Source organism: Dreissena polymorpha, chromosome 7, assembly GCF_020536995.1.
Source record: "Dreissena polymorpha isolate Duluth1 chromosome 7, UMN_Dpol_1.0, whole genome shotgun sequence".
Lineage (NCBI taxonomy): Eukaryota > Metazoa > Mollusca > Bivalvia > Myida > Dreissenidae > Dreissena > Dreissena polymorpha.
In genome coordinates this window covers 34,603,486-34,624,613 of record NC_068361.1, presented here as the reverse complement: position 1 = coordinate 34,624,613, position 21,128 = coordinate 34,603,486, and the positions used below count along the sequence as shown (strand labels likewise).

The window sequence follows — 21,128 nt, the reverse complement described above, 5'->3', positions numbered from 1 at the left end:
GGCAATGGCGGACAAGCGTTGAGCGTCGAGTATAAAAACAGCAAAACAAACATATGCAATCACGAACAGAAAATAAGAAAGTGTACGTCTGGTACGACCGCTAATTATAACCGGCCATTAATTCAAACCACCGTCCCAAACATAAGGACCCAGTGGTAGTTTTATATGTCCCATATCGTTTGTCAAAACAAAAAGACGAACTTTGATTTCACAACAATTATAACAAATATAAGAGATAATATGTTTTCACTTAACATGGAGTAACACATGCAAAAAACATTTATACAACGTGATTTAATTTATATAATTCGTATCGGAAACTACATTTCCCAATGTTGGACCGATTTGACCGGCGGTGCGCCTGGGGAAACGGTCCAAATTTGGAAAATTTAGTGCTAATCGGACACTTGCCTTAAATAAAGGACCAACTAATTGTTTTTAATGAAAATTCAATACTGCTCCAGCAGCTGGAGTTTCACTTCTTTATATTGTCATATGACGCTCTGGGAAAACGACGTTTAATGCATGTGCATACATTTTTGTCCAAGATAAGTATGTACAGTCTGCAAAGTTTAACAACAGACGGCCTTTCTGGATTTAAAAAAAAGTTCCTTAAAAGAAAAAATCCATGAAGTCGAATTTAACGGACATGCATTAAGCCCAGTTTTCACAGAGAGAGGTTCATGAAGTAATTGTATTTGAATCCAGTCAGTACTTTCTGAGTTTTTTTAATCCAGTCAATACTTTCTGAGTTATGTGAATCCAGTCAATACTTTCTGAGTTATGTGAATCCAGTCAATACTTTCTGAGTTATGTGAATCCAGTCAATAATTTCTGAGTTATGTGAATGCAGCCAATATGTTCTGAGTTATGTGAATCCAGTCAATACTTTCTGAGTAATGTGAATCCAGTCAATACTTTCTGATTTATGTGAATCCAGTCAATACTTTCTGAGTTATGTGAATCCAGTCAATACTTTCTGAGTTATGTGAATCCAGTCAATACTTTCTGAGTTACTAGAGTATGTGAATTCACTCAATACTTTCTGAGTTATGTGAATTATTTGGTATACTTAAACGGAGCGTCCAGGGGTAGATCAGATCGGCTCAGTGGCATAGAGGGCAGGGTTAACTGCCGAAAATGCGAGATCACGTATGCTTGCTCATTTTAGTAAACGAACACGCACATAACCTCCTTGTTTTGTTTCACTGTTTACTAATAAGTCTTTAAAACGAATATTGTGTTTATTCACGCAAGAAGTTATACTTTTCGAGTCAAGTTCAAAGCGCTCTTTGCTTAATTGGGTTTTCACTCCGATAATACTGAACACAATACATTGGAACGCAATAAGTTCACATGCTGGTCAACATGTTTATAAAGTTATATCACTTTAGCAGCAATTATTTTTGACTTATGCATGAACAGTTCAAAGGTAATTTTATTTGCTTAATTATGTCCATAACCCCGCTTATTTTAAAACAAAATGACCAAAATGTTGTTTTGTTTTTTTTGTTGACTGATGGCCTTAACTAATTGTATGTCCCAAAACCATTAAAAGCTGATAAATATGTATGTACTATTTCATCACTTAAGCAAATATACGTTTAAAGTTACCTGCAACACAATAATCTGACGCTCGGACGGACTAATATACACATCAACATGCCCATTCGTCCTCCTAAAACTTGCATTAGAAGAACTGAAGTCACCATAAGTTAGAAAACATTCATACAGATTCAAACTCTTCTGAAAGAAAGCATACAATGACTCTCCCACAGACTAAGTTTTGGAATATTTCACGCAAGACATTGCCTGATGGTGCTGAACAATCATATGAAGTCATATCAACGTGTCACCTTGATGCGTTAATACCATCTAAAAGTTCGTATATAAGTTTCATTTAAGTCTAAGAAAGGTGACCCTTGTGACATTGACTTACTGAGCACAAAACAACCATGGTCTTGTTCCCATACAGACACACCACTATATGATATATGAAAGCTCTGTAACTAATGATTCTCATGATTTTAAACTGAATTAAAGTCTGATAGCGAACTGTCTGACATACGAACAAAATGTATGCGTCTCGGAATTTAGTGTGGGGGGGGGGATTTTTAGTAAACAACTATAATATAGAAATAAGAACATGAAACATATTTTTTGTATTGTGCTGGTAACAAATAGTCAACGTACAACAATATTTGAACTTCAGGGATAGCCGTGTTCATTTACGATAATGGAATAAAACACTTGATTCAACATGTGTACATATATATATAGACACAGTATCATTATATACATCTACAAACAAACAATGATTACAGTAGTGGTTGACCCTATCCTATAATTAGTATAATGTGCGCTGGCTTAAAAAAATATGGCAGTTTTTGTACGAAATACTATAGAAAATATTCAATTAAATTACATTTACAGTAAAAACATGTTGGAAAAACTGAAACGTATATGATAACGATTAATTTATATAGCAAAATATACATACTTAACATTAACCTAAGAGGAATGTTGCGATTTTGAAGATATTGACAAATGCACATTTCTATGAAGAACGAGATAAACATGCAATTTGTAAAACGATATTGCAGACAACTGTAATGTTTGAATATAAACGGGCGTGTTTATAGATTTTGAATTTTTTACATTTGGCGTGAATTGCTTTTAAAGCTTTACAATGATAAACAAGAGGGCCATGATGGCCCTGTATCGCTCCACTGCTGAAAAAAGGCTGAAACAAATATTCTCGGCATGTGCAAATACTTAAAAATAGGCCCTATTTAAGCACATGTACACTTTTGTGACCCCCTGGGCTGAGTCAAATTTAACCCCAGGGGCATAATTTGAGCAAACTTTGTAAAGGACTACTATACCTCATTACATACAACATGTGGTAGCCCTAGGTACTATAATGTTCAATTTTTGACCCACAGGTTAGTGTCAAATTTGACCCAAAGAGAATAATTTGAACAAACTTGGTAGAGAACTAAAAGATGTTACTGCATACCAAATTTGGTAGCCATTGTCCGAATGGTTTTCGACAATAAGATTTTTAAAGATTTCACAAAATAGGCGTTTTATAAGCGTTTATTCAATTTTATGACTCCCCAGGACAGGGTCAAACTTGACCCCAGAGGCATTATTTGAACAAATTCGGAAGAGGTTTATTAGATGTAACTACATATCAAATTTGGTAGCCCTAGGCCTAATGGTTATGGACAAGAAGTTTTTAAAGTTTTCACAAAATAGGCCTTATATAAGCAAATTTTCAATTTGGTGACCCAGGGCAGGGTCAAATTTTACCGAAGGGGCATAATTCGAACGAACTTGGTAGACAACTATTAGATTTCACTACATTCCAAATTTGGTAGCCCTATGCCTTATGGCTAAGGACAGAAGTTTTTGAAGTTTCACAAGAAGATTTTGTGGCCCCCAGGGCAGGGTAAAATTTGACCCCTGGGGTATATTTGAACAAACTAAGTAGAGGACTATACAATGTCACTACATACCAAATTTTATAGCCCTAGGCCGGATGGTTATGGACAAGAAGTTTTGAAATTTTCACAAAATAGGCCTTATATAGGCATATGTTCAATTTTGTGACCCCCCGGGGCAGGGTCAAATTTGACCCCAGGAATAAAATTTGATTTTTTTTTGTAGAGGACTATTAGATGTCACTACATACCTAACTTGATAGCCCTAGGCCCAATGGATATGGATAGAAAGATTTTTAAGTTTTCACAAAAAAGGCCCCATATAAGCATATGTTCAATTTTGTGACCCAAAGGGCAGGGTCATATTTGACCCCAAGGGCATAATTTGAACAAACTTGGTAGAGGACTATAAGATGTCACTACATACCAAATCTGGTAGCCCTAGGCCCAATGGTTATGGACAAGAATTTTAAAGTTTTCACAAAATAAGCCCTTAATATAAGCATATATTCAATTTTGTGACTCCCGGGGCAGTTTCAAATTTTACCCCAGGGGCATAATTTGAACAAACTAAGAAGAGAACTATTACATATCACTACATACCAGATTTGGTAGCCCTATGCCATACGGTTATGAACAAGAAGATTTTTAAAGTTTTCACAAAATAGGCCTTATATAAGCATATGTTCAATTTTGTGACCCTCGGGGCAGGATCAAACTTGACCCAAGGGGCATAATTTGAACAAACTTGGTAGAGGACTATATGATGTCACTACACATCAAATTTGATAGCCCTAGGCCCAATGGTTATGGACGATAAAATGTGTTAAGTTTTCACAAAATAGACCCAATATAAGCATATGTTTAATTTTGAAACCCCCGAGGCAGGGTCAAATTTGACCCCATGGGCATAATTTGAACAAATTAAGTAGAGGACTATAAGATGTCTCTACATACCAAATTTGCGAGCCCTAAGCCCAATGGTTATAGACGAAAGATTTGAAAGTTTTCACAAAATAGGCCTTATAAAAGCAAATTTTCAATTTTTTGACCCCCGGGGCAGGGTAAAATTTGACCTCAGGGGCATTATTTGAACAAATTTTATAGAGGTTCATCCCAGGAACATTCCTGAGAAATTTCATCAGAATTGGACCAGTAGTTTAGGAGAATATGTTTAAAGGAAAAGTTAACGCACGGACGCACGCATGACGGACACACGACCATGACATAAGCATCTCTGGGCATTCGCCAGTGGAGCTAAAAAACAACAAATTTAAATTTAACAAAAACACAGACACAATCGTTATCCCTACCTGGGCTTGAGCCCCTTACCTTTGGATTAAAACAGACTGTCACTGTAAGAGCTTGTTCATCCGAAATTTTACAAAAAATCAAACATTGTATTCATAACATAAACAAACAGAAGCCTTTCAAAATTTCCAAATACTTTGCCGTGTTACTCTTTCTTGTTTTATCAATTTATTATTATTTCTCATACACGCATATGTTTGTTCATTATGATCATGTGTCTATTGTGTTATTGCGCTATCTTATTTACAGTGTTCTTTTAAATATGTTTCAACCTATACCACACAGTTGTAAAAGTCCCTTTAAATACAAAATGGCTATACATGAAGTTTAATGAGCCTATATTCAACATTATTAAGCCCATTATTTCACCCGGAAGTGATCATATGGTCGTATACAAACTGCCAAAGTCAATACAGATGTTGTGTTGTAAGAAGTCAGTTCGACATATTATGCTTATCTTTCTGCAACTGGTGTCAATGTTTTGCTATCTTAAGTCTCCTCAAAGTTATATCTGACGGCTTTACGTGAGTTTATAAGATTGTGCATGTGTGTTTTGTCAATGAAAAATACAAATTGGTGCAGTCTGAAACATGGGCCATGTTCATTTTAAGTGGGTTATTAAAATGTATTAATATATTAGAATATATTTAGCTTGTGTGCTTACACTTTAAAATAAATAAGGCAGTTTATATTGATGTTATGTATTTGTAGGAAGGTTCCGGGTCATATACAAATAGCATAAAACCGTGTTAGAAAATGTATAATACAGCCTAAACAGACCTATTTGTTGAATGTTAATAATCCTTGTAATTATATATTTTTTAAAGATATTCGTAAGTTGTGATAGCTGCCCTCTTTATTTTCAAGGTTGTTAACTTATTTACTTTTACCTGTATAGCAAGTGTACTATAGACAGTATTAAAACAAATATTACGGTAATAGAATTGTACGAGTATAGAATTAAGTACGTTCCTACTGATTTAACATATTCGTTTAATAACCATTATTAAGCGAGTTATTTCACCAATAGTACAATAAAAAGCATAAATTAAGCAGCATTAGGGTATTTATATACTGAAAGCTTACATCTTGGCATGACAGTGTTTTCCCATACATTTCTCATTTGTTTACTGTTATATTTTACATGTAGTTACATGAACAAACTTAAAAACAATGGAAATCCCACATGATTGATATAGACATTTCCAAGACCGTGTTTTAGTATTAATTATGTTAATGGTTCATGGTATGTCGTTGGAATTTCTCTGTGTCGTATAGGCAATAAGTCGCTTGTCTTAGGTAAGAGATAAGCGGGTGTAAGTACTGTTTTTTCGGATACCGCCTCCGGAGTTTCATTATTCCTATGGAGATTTTATACTTTGTATTGTTGTCAATGAATGATATAGTAAATTACGCATGAGATAAAAGTGTGCTGGAGGACTAACAGACGGAATGACAGTCAAAATAAAACAAAATGAGCTCCCCAGGTTCAATAGAGGAAAGTTATATATATAAGTGACAAGACAATCATTCGGGATTTAATTGGCAAAACATGTCGTTTATTGAGAGTTCAACATCAAACTTAGATCGGGAAATACATATCATCAACATAAACATATTTAATTATTTACATACAACTTGTATATATAGAAATGTTGGACAAAAACAACATAATCAATATAATGATGTTTGTCTTAAAAAACACAATTAAAGTACGCAAGATAATAGACAAATAAAACTCAGGGAGCCAGAACATATAAACATGTTAAAATAAATGCAACATATGTACGGTTACAGTGTAGATACCATTTTAACTTTTAATATTGAAATCCTCTTAACAGATAATTCACGATGTTGAAGCTATTTACACAATTCAGACAGGGATAAACAATCATGAAATAATTTAGAAAGACCCTGATCAATATGAGGTACACAATCGATTGCATGGGGCCTACAGATACTTTCCATAGAGATATTATATTTGCTTATTCAAAATGCTTATTTGGAGAAGATGAACATATAAAGACATGATTTTAAAATTGCATTTCATACTGTATTTCGAATAAAGCACAATAGTTATATTGTTACCAAATACTTATATTTGTGTGTGGGAATTAACACATACAAGTTGACGAAGATTGTGTTTTTTTTTCTATGTATCAATTTGATCAACATTTGTCACACAATTTACAAACATCAAGCTATGTTTAGCTATTCAACAACAGAACACAAATGTTTCATGCATTCAATAAAAGTAAATAATAACAACCCCAAGTTTAAGGAAATCTGGTCTTAAAACATTTTCTGAACTTAAAACAGTGGGATATTTACACACAATATATGTGTTCGTCAGAGACACAGTATGCCCCCTATTGCGCCACTTTGATTTTTTTTTTACCTTTGACATTAAAGGTTGAACTTTACCTTGAAAATCCATCACTCAAATTGTGCAACTTCATGAGAACGCCGCCTTGAATTATTATTTTTTTCATCTTTGACCTTGAAAGATGACCTTGACCTTGATGGATGACCTTGACCTTCCACCACTCACAATGTGCAGCTTCATTACAAAGCCGCTTTGAATTATTTTTTTGACCTTTGACCTTGAAGTATGACCTTGACCTTGAACGATGACCTTGAACTTCCACCACTCACAATGTGCAGCATCATGGGAACGCCGCTTTGAATTAAAAAAAATTGACCTTTGACCTTGAAGGATATACTTGACCTTCACTTTTTACCACTCAAAATGTTCAGCTCCATGAGATACACATGGATGCCAAATATCAAGTTGCTACCTACAGTATTGAAAAAGTTATGGCCAATGTTTAAGTTATTGGACAGACGGACGGACAGACACCATATATTTGACATTTGACCTTGAAGGATGACCTTGACCTTCACCTTTCACCACTCAAAATGTGCAGCTCCATGAGATGCACATGCATGCCGAATATCAAGTTGCTATCTTCAATATTTAAAAAGTCATGGCCAATGTTAAAGTTTTTTTTTCCGAACAAATGGACAGACTGACATACTGCGGACAGTTCAACTGCTATATGCCACCCTACTGGGAGCATAAAAATGACCCTAATGAAGGCACTGCACTGACAGCAAGTGTGGGATGTTCAACGTGAAAGGTCAAACGCACTGTTACAAAACTAAATGGAATGTAAAATTTTATTATCAGCGTATATACGCACATATATTTATTTAAGTGTTTATTCCAAAAAATCCTTTTAGACTTTAATGTATTTACGTGTTATGTTGAGATGTAAACACAATTATTAATTTACAAAGCAGACATCTTTGTTTTTATTGTTTGAGCAAATAATATTGCTCTCTATTATTACAAATAGAGACAATTGCAATTTTTTACAATTGTAAGCATATGATAACACTTTCCCTTACTGTGTAATTGACTATTTTTTCTGGTACTGTGAATTATTTTTAACAGTTTAATATATATATGAGCATTCACACAGAAAATGATTTTTTACAAAGGTTTTTACAAACTAAGGTAAACATTTAGTTTATCTTATACAAATGGCAACAATACAAGAATAATTTACGTTTAAAATACAATTGTTCTACAGTTGTTTTATGTATAAATGGCAAAATATACCTACACAATATATACAGTGATCAATAAATCTTGATTAAGTTACTCACTTATTAAAGAGGATACACTCTGGTCGTCTTCATGTGCATAAACAAACATAAAGCATAATAAACTATTGTGTCCAAAAACAAAGTTTAACAATTGTGAGCATACACGTCTATGATCTAACAACATAAATTAACAATAATAATTTATGCCAATTTTCATAAAACTCTTATTTATTTTTTTGTTTTCTTAATTCTCAGTTTCATTAAAAGCTTTCCCAAACACGCAAAAGTGATACTATATTAATTTTACAAACAATATCCATTTAAATCAACAAAGTGGTATTTACAGAATCAATAATTTTAGGTAGATTAAATATTTTTTCCTATAATGTATTATTCTTCCAATGAAATAGTATGCTACTAAACAAGATTCATGATCGAATACCAACCCCAATGAGCAAATTGACTAGTATTGTTTTCGGCAGGATTACTAGACAGAAAAAGCTGAAGCGTAAAAGTTATAAAACTTTGTGAACAATTCATTAAATAAGCTTATCTATATTATGGGTAAAAACAGAAAACTGAAACATATCTTAAAACATGAACGTACTCCTTTTTTTCAATTTTGTCAAAGTTACCAGCATCATTTAAACAGACTTGACAATCTTAGAATATCTATGATAAAATTGTTTTTCCCATACATTTACCATTATAAGGATCAAAATATGTAGTGAAAAATTCATTATACAGAAAAAGACATTGGATATAAATGCAATATGTGTGCTTTAAAAAAAAACTTAACATGCTATATTTAACCAAAACTTTCAACATAAAGAGACTGACAGCATCATAATACCAATGAAACATTGGTCACATAAAAAATAAAACGTAAACTTTTCATTTCCTTTGAAAACAACTTGGCTGTTACACATACAAAATGTGGCTGTTGACATGACTTTCGGGCTTTCCACTTAAATTGTTGTGATGTGTCATTCTGCCATTTCAAACTGAACAAGGTCATTCATTTTCACTCGTCATAAAATTCAAAGAGTAAGTGCTGAACAAACCAGTAGGTACGTAGAGACAAGCACATCTAAAAAAGTATTTATCTATGGACTTCTTAGGTTTGACAGGGGTCAATATGGTAACAACTGCTGCAACAGGCTCTGTTTCTGATTGGATGGTTTGATTTCGTCAAATGGCATCTGAAAACAAGAAATACTTGTTACTGTAAATGCCAGTATTTCATTTTATTTTTGATACCGATGGAAAAAAAACAAGAACAAGCGCATGGCTTGATATTTCAAGGTTTTACAACTAATCTGATTTGAATCCATAGAGGAAATCATGGTCCTGAGACTATTTATAAAACAAGGGCTGTTTGTAAAACATGCATGCCCCCCATATGGGCTCTCAGTTGTAGTGACAGCCATTTTGTAAATATGTTTTTTGTCACTGTCACCTTGACCTTTGACCTAGTGACCTGAAAATCAATAGGGGTCATCTGCGAGACATGATCAATGTACCTATGAAGTTTCATGATCGTAGCCATTAGCGTTCTTGAGTTACCATCCGGAAACCATTTTACTATTTCGGGTCACTGTGACCTTGACCTTTGATATAGGGACCTGAAAATCAATAGGGGTCATCTGCCAGCTATCATCAATCTACCTACGAAGTTTCATGATCCTAGGCATAAGCGCTCTTGAGTTAACATCCGGAAACCTTTTTACCATTTCGGGTCACTGTGACCTTGACCTTTGACCTAGTGACCTGAAAATCAATAGGGGTCATCTGCCAGTCATGATCAATGTAACTTTGAAGTTTCATGATCCTAGGCCTAAGCGTTCTTGAGTTATCATCCGGAAACCATTTTACTATTTCGGGTCACCGTGACCTTGACCTTTGACCTAGTGACCTCAAAATCAATAGGGGTCATCTGCAAGTCATGATCAATGTATCTATGAAGTTTCATGATCCTAGGCCCAAGCGTTCTTGAGTTATCATCCGGAAACCACCTGGTGGACCGACCGACCGACAGACCGACATGTGCAAAGCAATATACCCCCTCTTCTTCGAAGGGGGGCATAATAATAATTGATAATACATATTTATTTTGAAGTATGACAATTTTATTACCAAACAATTTGGATTAGGATTTGATGAAGATACATTTTGCCATTGGACCCAAATATCTTTTGAGAAGTAGTAAAAAGGGTTTGCCACCATGCACAAACATTTTACTTTTGTCTCAAAATTCCACTTATGTAAAAGAAAAAAACCCAAAATACACAAGTAGTCAAGTTTACAGTTTGGCAAATATCTTTGTTTAAATCACACTAGAAGCAATACTTCTGAGTTTAGACTTGACATAAAAATTCAACAGCTTGAAGTACGTCTGGACGGACACAGGTAAATCTACATGCACCAGTCCTACACATCTGTGAACTTTGGGGCATGCTAAAAACATGCACACATCATGAACACTCACCTAAGGTTTGCTCTGCATGATCTTTACAGACCGAGGGTCCTGCACCATGGATATACCAGAATCTTGAGATGATGACTGCCACTGGTTCATGTGCTGTTATGATGTTCGTAGACGGAGGGTTCCACACCATAGAGATGCCAGTAACTCGAGATGATGACTGTTGCTGGTGCAAATGCTTCAAGAACAAGCTCAACGCTTTGATATCCGGGTTTCTGCATTTAGTATGTCATGTGTCAATTAAGACAACTATTTTTAAGAATTAACAAGCATTTCATAAAAATTATCAAGTATAAAAATGCGGGTCCAACCATGGCAACACAATTAATACTCTCTCAAAAAGATATTAACTTAAAAAAAACTAGAGCTTTGTCACAGATGTGATGAACACCCCCACCTGAAGAGCGGATGAAAATAACTTGAAATAGGGAACACCAGAGCGGATGAAAATAACTTGAAATAGGGAACACCATGCTGAATGTGTAAAACGCACCCATGACCCCGTGACCTAGTTTTTTGCACGGCATGGCCCATGTTCGAATATGGCCTAGAGATCATCTAAATAAAACTTCTGCCCAAGTTTATTTAAGAGGGGATGATAAGTGCTTAAAATGGAGAGCGGAGACCAAACTGAATGTTTAAAACGCATTATGTGACCCCATGACCTAGTGTTTGGACAGGCATGATCCATGTTTGATCATGGCCTAGAGATCATCTATATAAAACGTCTGACCAAGTGTGGTGAAGAGCGGATGATAAGTAATCGAAATAGAGAGCGGACTCCAAACTGAATGTTTAAAACGCACTTATTTACCCCGTGACCTTGTTTTTCGCCCGCATGGCCCATGTTCAAACTTGGCCTAGAGATCATCTAGATACAACTTCTGACCAAGTTTGGTGAAGATTGGATGACAACAACTTGTATAAGAGAGAGGACACTTAATACTGACCGACCCACTAACAGACCGACAGACAAACAGACAGACAGACCGAAAAGTTCACTCCTGTTTACCCCCCTAAACTAAAAGGTTTGAACATCACGGATCCCTCTTTGTAATTAAATGTTAGTTTAAGAACCATATCAACAGTTGATATGGAACCTGATTTTGTAAAGAGTGAAAGAGTCAGATATGTTGGTACCTTCTTGTTTGCTGTTGTTGTTGTTGTGGTGGTTTTGAGTTTTAATATAACTTAAATTTAAAATGCAAATTTGAGGGTTTAGCTTGAAACTTTTGCATTTTCTTAACATTTCTTTATAAGATAAAGTAGTTTGTGGCTGAGCCCTTAAACTTAGATTAGATAAACTGGTCAATTAATTGAAGAGCAGAAACCCCAGTTTGTATTGGATTTTACCTATTGGGTATTTGTGAAAGCTTTATTGCATCAAAAGGTTTAGGCTATTACAACTGGGTCTCCTGAATGCTTTGCCACAGTGGCCCCTTTTGCAATGGCAAGGTGACTTACCTATTGATATGCAGAGTTTGATAATGTGAACATCGCTCACTGGGCTTGAACTTGTGAGTAGAAGACCTCTGTGAACAGATAGAAAGACCTTAGGGCATCCCAGGAATGTGTCCCTGTAACCAAATAATTCAATGCATTCTGAAATGGCATCAGTTATAATAGAAGTCAATCAATGTTGTTTGAGTAAAAAAATATTTAAGAAATAAATTATGTTTGAAGGATCTTGATACAAATGGGATATAAACTAAACACTTGATACAAACATAACCTTCTATATATTGTACACTTGATACAAACATTTTGTGCCCCTCTGGAACCAATATTTATTAAGTTACGTGCAACACTGAAAAGGTGGGACGGACATAAGGAAGGATGAAAGGAAGGACGGGGAGAATTACAGACAAGGACACATGTGTATGCCCCCCCCACTGAGCCCTTTCAAGGCAATACAAATGGCGGCTATTATAAATATTTAACACTTACAAAAATGATTTGTTTTAGTTAGCAGCCATGATAGAGTTATATTAATATTAAACATACCCAAACTGTTTAAATTGAAATTTGGAGTGAAACACTGCACATTATAAATGATTAATTACATTACCAACCTACCTTATTGACGAAGTTATCTTGGCCCCTGGCCAAGAAAGTATTGAGCCCCAGGTTCAGTGTGGCTCCTCCCTGCCGGTAGGACTAGTTGAGCATTTGCCCCAAGGTCCTGGGTAAGGAAGTGTAACTTGGCGTCTGGGCCCAGCTGACCAGAGAGCCGGTTGTTCAGCTAGGTACCGATCTATGATTGCATGGGTTCCTGTAGGAACAGGCTCTTAAAACAAAATCTAAGAATTTAAATAAATATTGAAAATAAATGAAGAAAATAATTTTAAAATGAGCTGAAGGCTTTTACATAATTATTTTACTAAAATTTAATATAAATTAACAATTCTATTAAAGCAGATTTTTCTGCAAGGATAAACTTTTGGTTCAGGGGCTGAATTTCGGTCGAAAATATACAAAACTTAATGCCCTGACCTTCTATGATTAAAATTGATATCAGATCAAGTGCTATTTGCATTTTATTTACTATGTGTGATCAATTTAAAAGCACATAATTCCCATTTGATGCTAGGAACTTTTCAGGCACATAAAATACTGATGTTAAGTGAAGTATATTAGCCTCATTTTGGGAATATAGGGCTTAATGTATGTGCAGTCTGCACAGGCTAATCTGGAATGACACTTTAAAAGGACTTAATATATGTGCAGTCTGCACAGGCTAATCTGGAATGACACTTTAATAGGACTTAATATATGTGCAGTCTGCACAGGCTAATCTGGGATGACACTTTAATAGGACTTAATGTATATGCAGTCTGCACAGGCTAATCTGGAATGACACTTTAATAGGACTTAATGTATGTGCAGTCTGCACAGGCTAATCTGGAATGACACTTTAAAAGGACTTAATATATGTGCAGTCTGCACAGGCTAATCTGGAATGACACTTTAATAGGACTTTATGTATGTGCAGTCTGCACAGGCTAATCTGGAATGACACTTTAATAGGACTTAATATATGTGCAGTCTGCACAGGCTAATCTGGGATGACACTTTAATAGGACTTAATGTATATGCAGTCTGCACAGGCTAATCTGAGATGACACTTTAATAGGTCTTAATGTATTCGCAGTCTGCACAGGCTAATATGGGATGACACTTTAGCACATACATGAAGCCCCATATCCCAGATCATGTCTCTTATACTAATTGTTGTTCTTGTTGCTGCTTCTGCTGCGACCAGGCCAAAGACAGAGATGAAGCCCCGATGCCAAATCGCCATCCCAAAGCCAGAAATTACTGACAACAACTGTTGTTGAATTGCGTCAACCGCAGACAGCTAATATGGAGTACTGTTCTAATTATTGGAAAGCAACATATCAAGGTCAGTCACATTAACAGACGAGTCATGCAGAGCCTGCTCTCTGTTGGATCAGATCGTTTCAGTTCGAGCGACTCATTCGGAACAATGTGTCGATGCCCAGCTCCGCTGTTGGAAGCGTTGATGTAGCCAACTTGAGTGATGTTTATAAGAGGCTTGCTACATGTAGGCTGACGACAGACAAACTGAATTTCTTTAATTAGTTGTTGTATTTGTGCCCAAACTGGGTTGGACTTGTCTTGGACTTTCACTTACACAACGTTCGTTTTGTTGTCTAATAATGTTTGCTAAAAAGGAAATGACAAGCAAACTAAACCCTGATTTTTTTAATGACAAATGAATATGCACTGTAACAAATTACTTTACACACCTGTTTTTTAATGCCAAACATTTCATCTAGTATTGATATTTAGGATATCGCGATTAGAACTCAGAATAGCAATGTATCAATATGTTACGCGCACAAACTTTAAATTGAAATTTTGGTGTTTTAAACCGCGAAACATTCATGGTAAAGTACACTGTGTTGCAAGGTGTGATATTGCAAAGGGCTGAGTTTGAGTTTTGATAACCAACCAAGTCATTACTGTCTTTCTATGTCAGTATGGATGTATCGTGCTCTGGATGTTCACAACCAAGTCATTACTGCCTTTCTTTGTCAGCATTGATGTATCGTGCTCTGGGTGTTCACAACCAAGTCATCACTGCCTTTCTTTGTCAGCGTGGATGTATCGTGCTCTGGGTGTTCACAACCAAGTCATTACTGCCTTTCTTTGCCAACATGGATGTATAATGCTCTAGGTATTCACAACCAAGTCATTACTGCCTTTTTTGTCAGCATGGATGTATCGTGCTCGAGGTGTTTACAGCCAAGTCATTACTGCCTTTCTTTGTCAGCATGGATCTAGCGTGCTCTGGGTTTTCACAACCAAGTCTTTACTGCCTTTCTGTGTCAGCATGGATGTATCGTGCTATGGGTATTCACAACTAAGTCATTACTGCTTTTCTTTGTCAGTAACATTGACAAAAGTCCGTTCTATTATGATATTTTGGTCGCTGAGAGGACAATCTGGGGCAGTCCTTAACCCTACTGTTGTCCTAACTACCAACAGCAGAAGTATCCCACTAAAAAAGCTTACGCTTTTATTGTTCCTTGATTTTTTCCCGTTCAATTTCTGTTTGTCCCATAAAGATTGGAACAAGTTATTGAACTTTTTATTCTTCATGATATTTGTTGTGATGTCTAACAGCAACTACTGACTGTTGGCGTAACCATAACGACTGTTATAACTTTTCGTGTCTGTAACACTCATCCCTCTCAGGCCCACGGGAAACTCTAGCTTAACAAAACTACCCAGGCTTATGTATGGACAACTTGACGTTGGCATTGCGTTTGTTCAGAACAGAATCATGCTCAGAATTTCCTGCAGAACGGAGTTGTTCAACGATGCTGACTTTTTGAGTCAGGAGGTCAAGGGGGAGGAGTTAGAAGTCAGGGGAGGGGAAGGATTGTTCTGAACTGGGGCTCCTGCAGGCGGAACTCGTGCGGATGCTGGGCCAACTTGATATCAATGCTGGTGCTCTGCTGAAAACAACAACAACACAGTGGGTGATAGGAACTTGTAACAAATTATATTATAATCTATAACAAACTATGCCTCTTGACAGGTTGTGAAGGTTTTCAACAACATGGATTTCTAATCTGGCATTTTATTGGTTCCTTGTCCTTAATAGCATGAACATAAATACAACAAGGGCTGTTTGTAAAACATGCATGCCCCCCATATGGGCTCTCCGTTGTAGTGAGAGCCATTGTGTGAATATGTTTTTTGTCACTGTGACCTTGACCTTTGACCTGGTGACCTGAAAATCAATAGGGGTCATCTGCCAGTCATGATCAATCTACCTATCAAGTTTCATGATCTTTGGCATATGCGTTCTTGAGTTATCATCCGAAAACCATTTTACTATTTCGGGTCACCGTGACCTCGACCTTTGACCTAGTGACCTCAAAACCCATAGGGGTCATCTGCGAGTCATGATCAATCTACCAATGAAGTTTCATGATCCTAGGCGTATGCATTCTTGAGTTATCATCCGGAAACCATTTTACTATTTCGGGTCACCGTGACCTTGACCTTTGACCTAGTGACCTCAAAATCAATAGGGGTCATCTTCGAGTCATGATCAATCTACCCATGAAGTTTCATGATCCTAGGCGTATGTGTTCTTGAGTTATCATTCAAAAACCATTTTACTATTTCGGGTCACCGTGACCTTGACCTTTGACCTCAAAATCAATAGGGGTCATCTGCGAGTCATGATCAATGTACCGATGAAGTTTCATGATCCTAGGCCCAAGCGTTCTTGAGTTATCGTCTGACAACCACCTGGTGGACGGACAGACCGACCGACCGACAGACAGACCGACATGAGCAAAGCAATATACCCCCTCTTCTTCGAAGGGGGGCATAATTAAGTCATTTTGTATTAAAACAAGAAAAGTGTTGGCTAATGCTATTCTTATCTGTACATTTGTATCTATTACCTTTACTCCATTTCCAGAAATGTATTTTCATAAACCAATATGCGGATCACTAATGTTAGAAAGTGTCGTCCCAGATTAGCATGTGAAATTCACATAAGCTAATAAGGGAGGGTACTTTCAGACTACACTGTAACTCCAATATAACGCGGTCAATGGGGTCCAAGCCGCGAAACAGCGTTATAACGGATCCGCGTTATAGGTTTTGAGCTCATTTACTGCAGGGCGCTATAAAAAAAACAGGTATAGAATAGCCTTTAATATAGGTCATGTATATTGCCATGCTGTGTTGACGCAAATACATGCATATAAACCGAATCGTATCGATAACAGTATACATACTGCTTTTCTTATGTGCACATTTATCCGATAATCCAATAAAATTGCAACATCACTTAAAAAATAATAATCTTGAACATTAATGACGATATATGTTTAAGAAATTCGTAAACACAAACGTACGCATATATGCCATTTTCAGAAGTGTTAAGAGTACAGTGCATTATGGGGCAGAGCTTTCATTGGACGAGCGACTTTAAATTTAGATTGAATGCAATACGACTCATGTACAAAAAATTGTTTTACTGCGTCATACGCATGCAAAAAACGTGTTTCTCGGGGACTTTCTGATACCGCGCGAAAATGAAAGTGAAACTCTGTTAACAATTGCCGGTACACTGCGTTCGCATGTAAATAAATCGTCTGCATTATTTAATTTCTTATACACGAACTGAAAGATTAAATGACATAATACTAGAATGATAATGAAATGACAGAAGAAGTCGTTTTATACAGTAGGCAGTATATTTCACAGCCGCTCATTTCATATAGTCAAACTGCAACCATATCAAAGTAAGAATGTTTCAATCGTTTTGAATTACTTGAATTGTATAACTATCCCGCTTGCACATAACTTATGGAAATTATCGCAATGAACCGCTCTGATGAGGAATACATGTAATAAACACTGACACGCGAGTTTTTCACACCTTTATTGACATTACACAACAGATTAACACCAATTAGCTGTCGGTGTTGTTTAACCTCGAGGCGATTATCGATATAATCGGTTCAACGCACGGTTGAATAAAGCAATCAACAAGACTGCGATTGCCTGAAAATACATGAAGTTGCGTAATACAGATTGAATCAGAAATCAAATGGAAGGTTGGAGAAAAAATGGGATCCAAGCACCCTCCGCGTTATATTGGATTCAGCGTTATAACGGAGCGCTTTATATTGGAGTTACAGTGTATACTGGATTTTCATAAAGAGGATTATTTGTTCAATTAAAAATACCTTTAAGAGGAAAGTGTTGTCCATGATTAGCCTGTGTGGGCTGCACAGGCTAATCTGTGACAACAATCTAAGCACATGCATTAGGCCCCATTTTTCCACATCACAGCTTATTTATCTATTAGCCATTTTTTTGCTGTATAACAAAAAGAAGGAAAACCATCTGGTTAATCATTTAATATTTTGTTATTGTACTTATTCTATTAATCAGGTCTACACTGCTGACCAAGGCCTTTTTTCCAGACGCTAGGCATAAATGGGTTAATAGTCCTTGAAAATTTAACTAAAATGGGAAATTTGTTAGCTTTTGGGATAATACCGTGAATTCTTTTTCTCAGCAAAGTAAGAAAATAGATATGTTTACGAGCACCTGCGGAAACATGTAAACTTCCTCACTCCACTGAAAACAATAATTGACTGTCTTACCCCAAAAGCAAACAAATGTTCCTTTTTGAATATTCTCAATAATGGCATCAGTTATATTAGAAGTCAATCAATGTTGTTTGATTAAAAATATATTTAAGAAATAAAGTATGTTTGATGGATCTTCATACAAATGAGATATAAACTAAACACTTGATAAAAACATTATATGTCCCTTTGGAACTTAAATAAGGATGAAAGGAAGGACAGGGAGAATTACAGACAAGGACAAATTTGTATGCTCCCACTCCCACCAAGCCCTTTCAAGGCAATACAAATGGCAGCTATTATAAATAGTTAACAATTACATAAATGATTTGTTTTAGTTAGCAGTAACAATAGAGTTTTATTAATATTAAACACACACAAACTATTTTCATTGACATTTGGAGTAAAACACTACACATTATACATGGTAAATTACATTACCAACATACCTTATTGACGAGGTAGTCTTGGCCCCTGGCCAAGAAAGTATGGAGCCCCGGATTCAGAGTGGCTTCATCCTGTGGGTAGTACTATTTGAACATTTGTCCAAAGGTCCTGGACCAGGAGGAACAGGCTCTTAAAACAAAATGCAGGAATTAAATTAAATATTGAAAATAAATGAAGAAAATAGTTTTTAAATGTGCTGAATGCATTTAAATATTTTTTTGCTCAAATTAAAGAGAATTCAACAATTCGATTTAAGCAGATATTTTAATTATGCAAGGAGAAACTTTTGGTTCAGGGTTTAAATTTTGGCCCAAAAATAGACAAAACTATATTCTGACCTTCTATGACTAAAACTGATATCAGATCAACTTTTATTTATTATTTATTAGTGCTGCAACAATACGCCAAAAACAGTATTGCAATATATTGTCAGTTCAAAAACCCGTATTGCAATATATCGCAATATATTGCTAACTTGTACCAAAATTATAACTTGCCAATTACCCAATAATCCCATAAATTCCAATTTTAAAGCAAATTCTGGTAAATATTTACTATAAATGTGCTCAAGAATAATAAGAAACACAAACATTTGCAAATTTTCTTAAGTATCAAATACATTTTTGCAATTGTTACTATTTAAAGATGTGATGAAATAACGTCCAACCGGGGCGTTTTTCCCGCTGAACACGCGTAATTCAGCTGACGTGATGTTCCCGTTTTTATACAACACAAAATACACCCATACTTTCCATGCGACGTTCTACATGTCTGTATAATTTTCGCGCGCTTTTTATTGAGACAAAGGATAAAGCACTTTTTATTTGACGCTATAATTTTTTATTGTCGCGTTAGCATTCAAATTTGGAAGCGTGTTTCCGAAATTCGGATTACAAATAATGCTCAAATCAGAATCGAACGAAACATTTACAGCTGTGCGCAATTAATTCAACGATAATCTGTTCAAAAGCATCGAATGAATGCTCCCATGTAACAATGCTACTCCGTATAATACACTTTTTAGAATGCTTTTTTTACATAAAAAATAATTTACACTGCTTTGTTTTGTTTACCTTTTTATCATTATTTCGGATGGCTTTTCTGGACGAAATGTGAATGAATTTTTGTAAAATTTTCGTACCGGTATGATGAAAATCATATCGCAATACAATATGCGGATTGCGTATTGCGATATATACCGATATACCGGTATATTGTTGCAGCCCTATTATTTATTTTCCAAGTTTGATCAATTTAAAAACGAATAATTCACATTTGATGTTAGGAGCTTTTCTTCAATCAGGCAGAAAAAGGACTGATGTTAAGTCAACTATATGAGCCTCATTCTATGAAAATAGGACTTGATGTATGTGCAATCTGCACAGGATATTCTGGGATGACACTTTAATAGGACTTGATGTATGTGCAATCTGCACAGGATATTCTGGGATGACACTTTAAGCACATACATGAAGCCCCGTATCCCAGAGCACCACTCAGATACTACTTGTTGTTCTTATTGCTGCTGCTGCTGCATTGACCGGGCCATAGACAGAGATGGAGCGAGTCCCGACGCCAAAGTTGCCACCTCAAACCTGGGAATTCTTAACAACAACTGTTGTTAAATGGTATCAATCGCATACTGGCATAAGGTTCACATTATTCGAGAGCAACTTATCGAGGTCAGTCGCAATAAGGGACAAGTCACGCAACGCCTGCTCTATCTGTTGGATCAGATTGTTTCTGTGTAAGCGACTCGTCTAGAACAATTTGTCAATTTCCAGCATTGAATTGTTGCTAAGCAACATCGATGCTGGGATGGAAGTCGAACTCGTCAAGGCTCCGCTGTAAGAAGCGTTGATGTGGCCAACATGGGAGAAGATGTTTGGGGGCTTGTTACTCTGACGCAAGACGTTTTTGTGCTGAATTACTTACAGTGATTTTTTTTGCTTTAATTTGTTACAGCCTGTGCCTTTTGAATTGGGAAAATTAGCGCGATAAACCGTGAAATTGGGAAAAATAGCGCGATAAACCATAAAATTGGAAAAAATGAAGCATTATAAATAGGATTATAAGTAACAGAAGTGATATTGTTTTTAAGTGCATGTTCAGGGAGTTTTCTAGAAAAGGAGTCTGGTCAAATTGTTTTTTTTTAATCAATAAAAGTGGCAAGTT

At 36.0% G+C, this 21,128-nt stretch overlaps 1 protein-coding gene and 1 long non-coding RNA gene across 5 annotated transcripts in view; both read right to left on the bottom strand.

Moving 5' to 3' along the window:
- The window catches only part of LOC127839234 (uncharacterized), a 177,384-nt gene that overhangs the window by 139,732 nt on the left and 16,524 nt on the right, over positions 1-21,128 (bottom strand). The gene's annotated exons all lie outside the window — the stretch shown is intronic.
- LOC127839241 (uncharacterized) lies at positions 6,284-20,721 on the bottom strand. Of its 3 annotated transcripts, none has more exons than XR_008030239.1 (5): positions 20,423-20,721; positions 12,931-13,141; positions 12,319-12,431; positions 10,858-11,069; positions 6,284-9,571 (listed from the first exon to the last, which is right to left on the bottom strand). It is a non-coding gene; the product is annotated as an uncharacterized LOC127839241 (long non-coding RNA). The 3 variants fall into 3 exon arrangements; XR_008030240.1 differs by having other exon boundaries at positions 12,931-13,126; XR_008030238.1 differs by lacking the exon at positions 20,423-20,721 and having other exon boundaries at positions 12,931-13,542.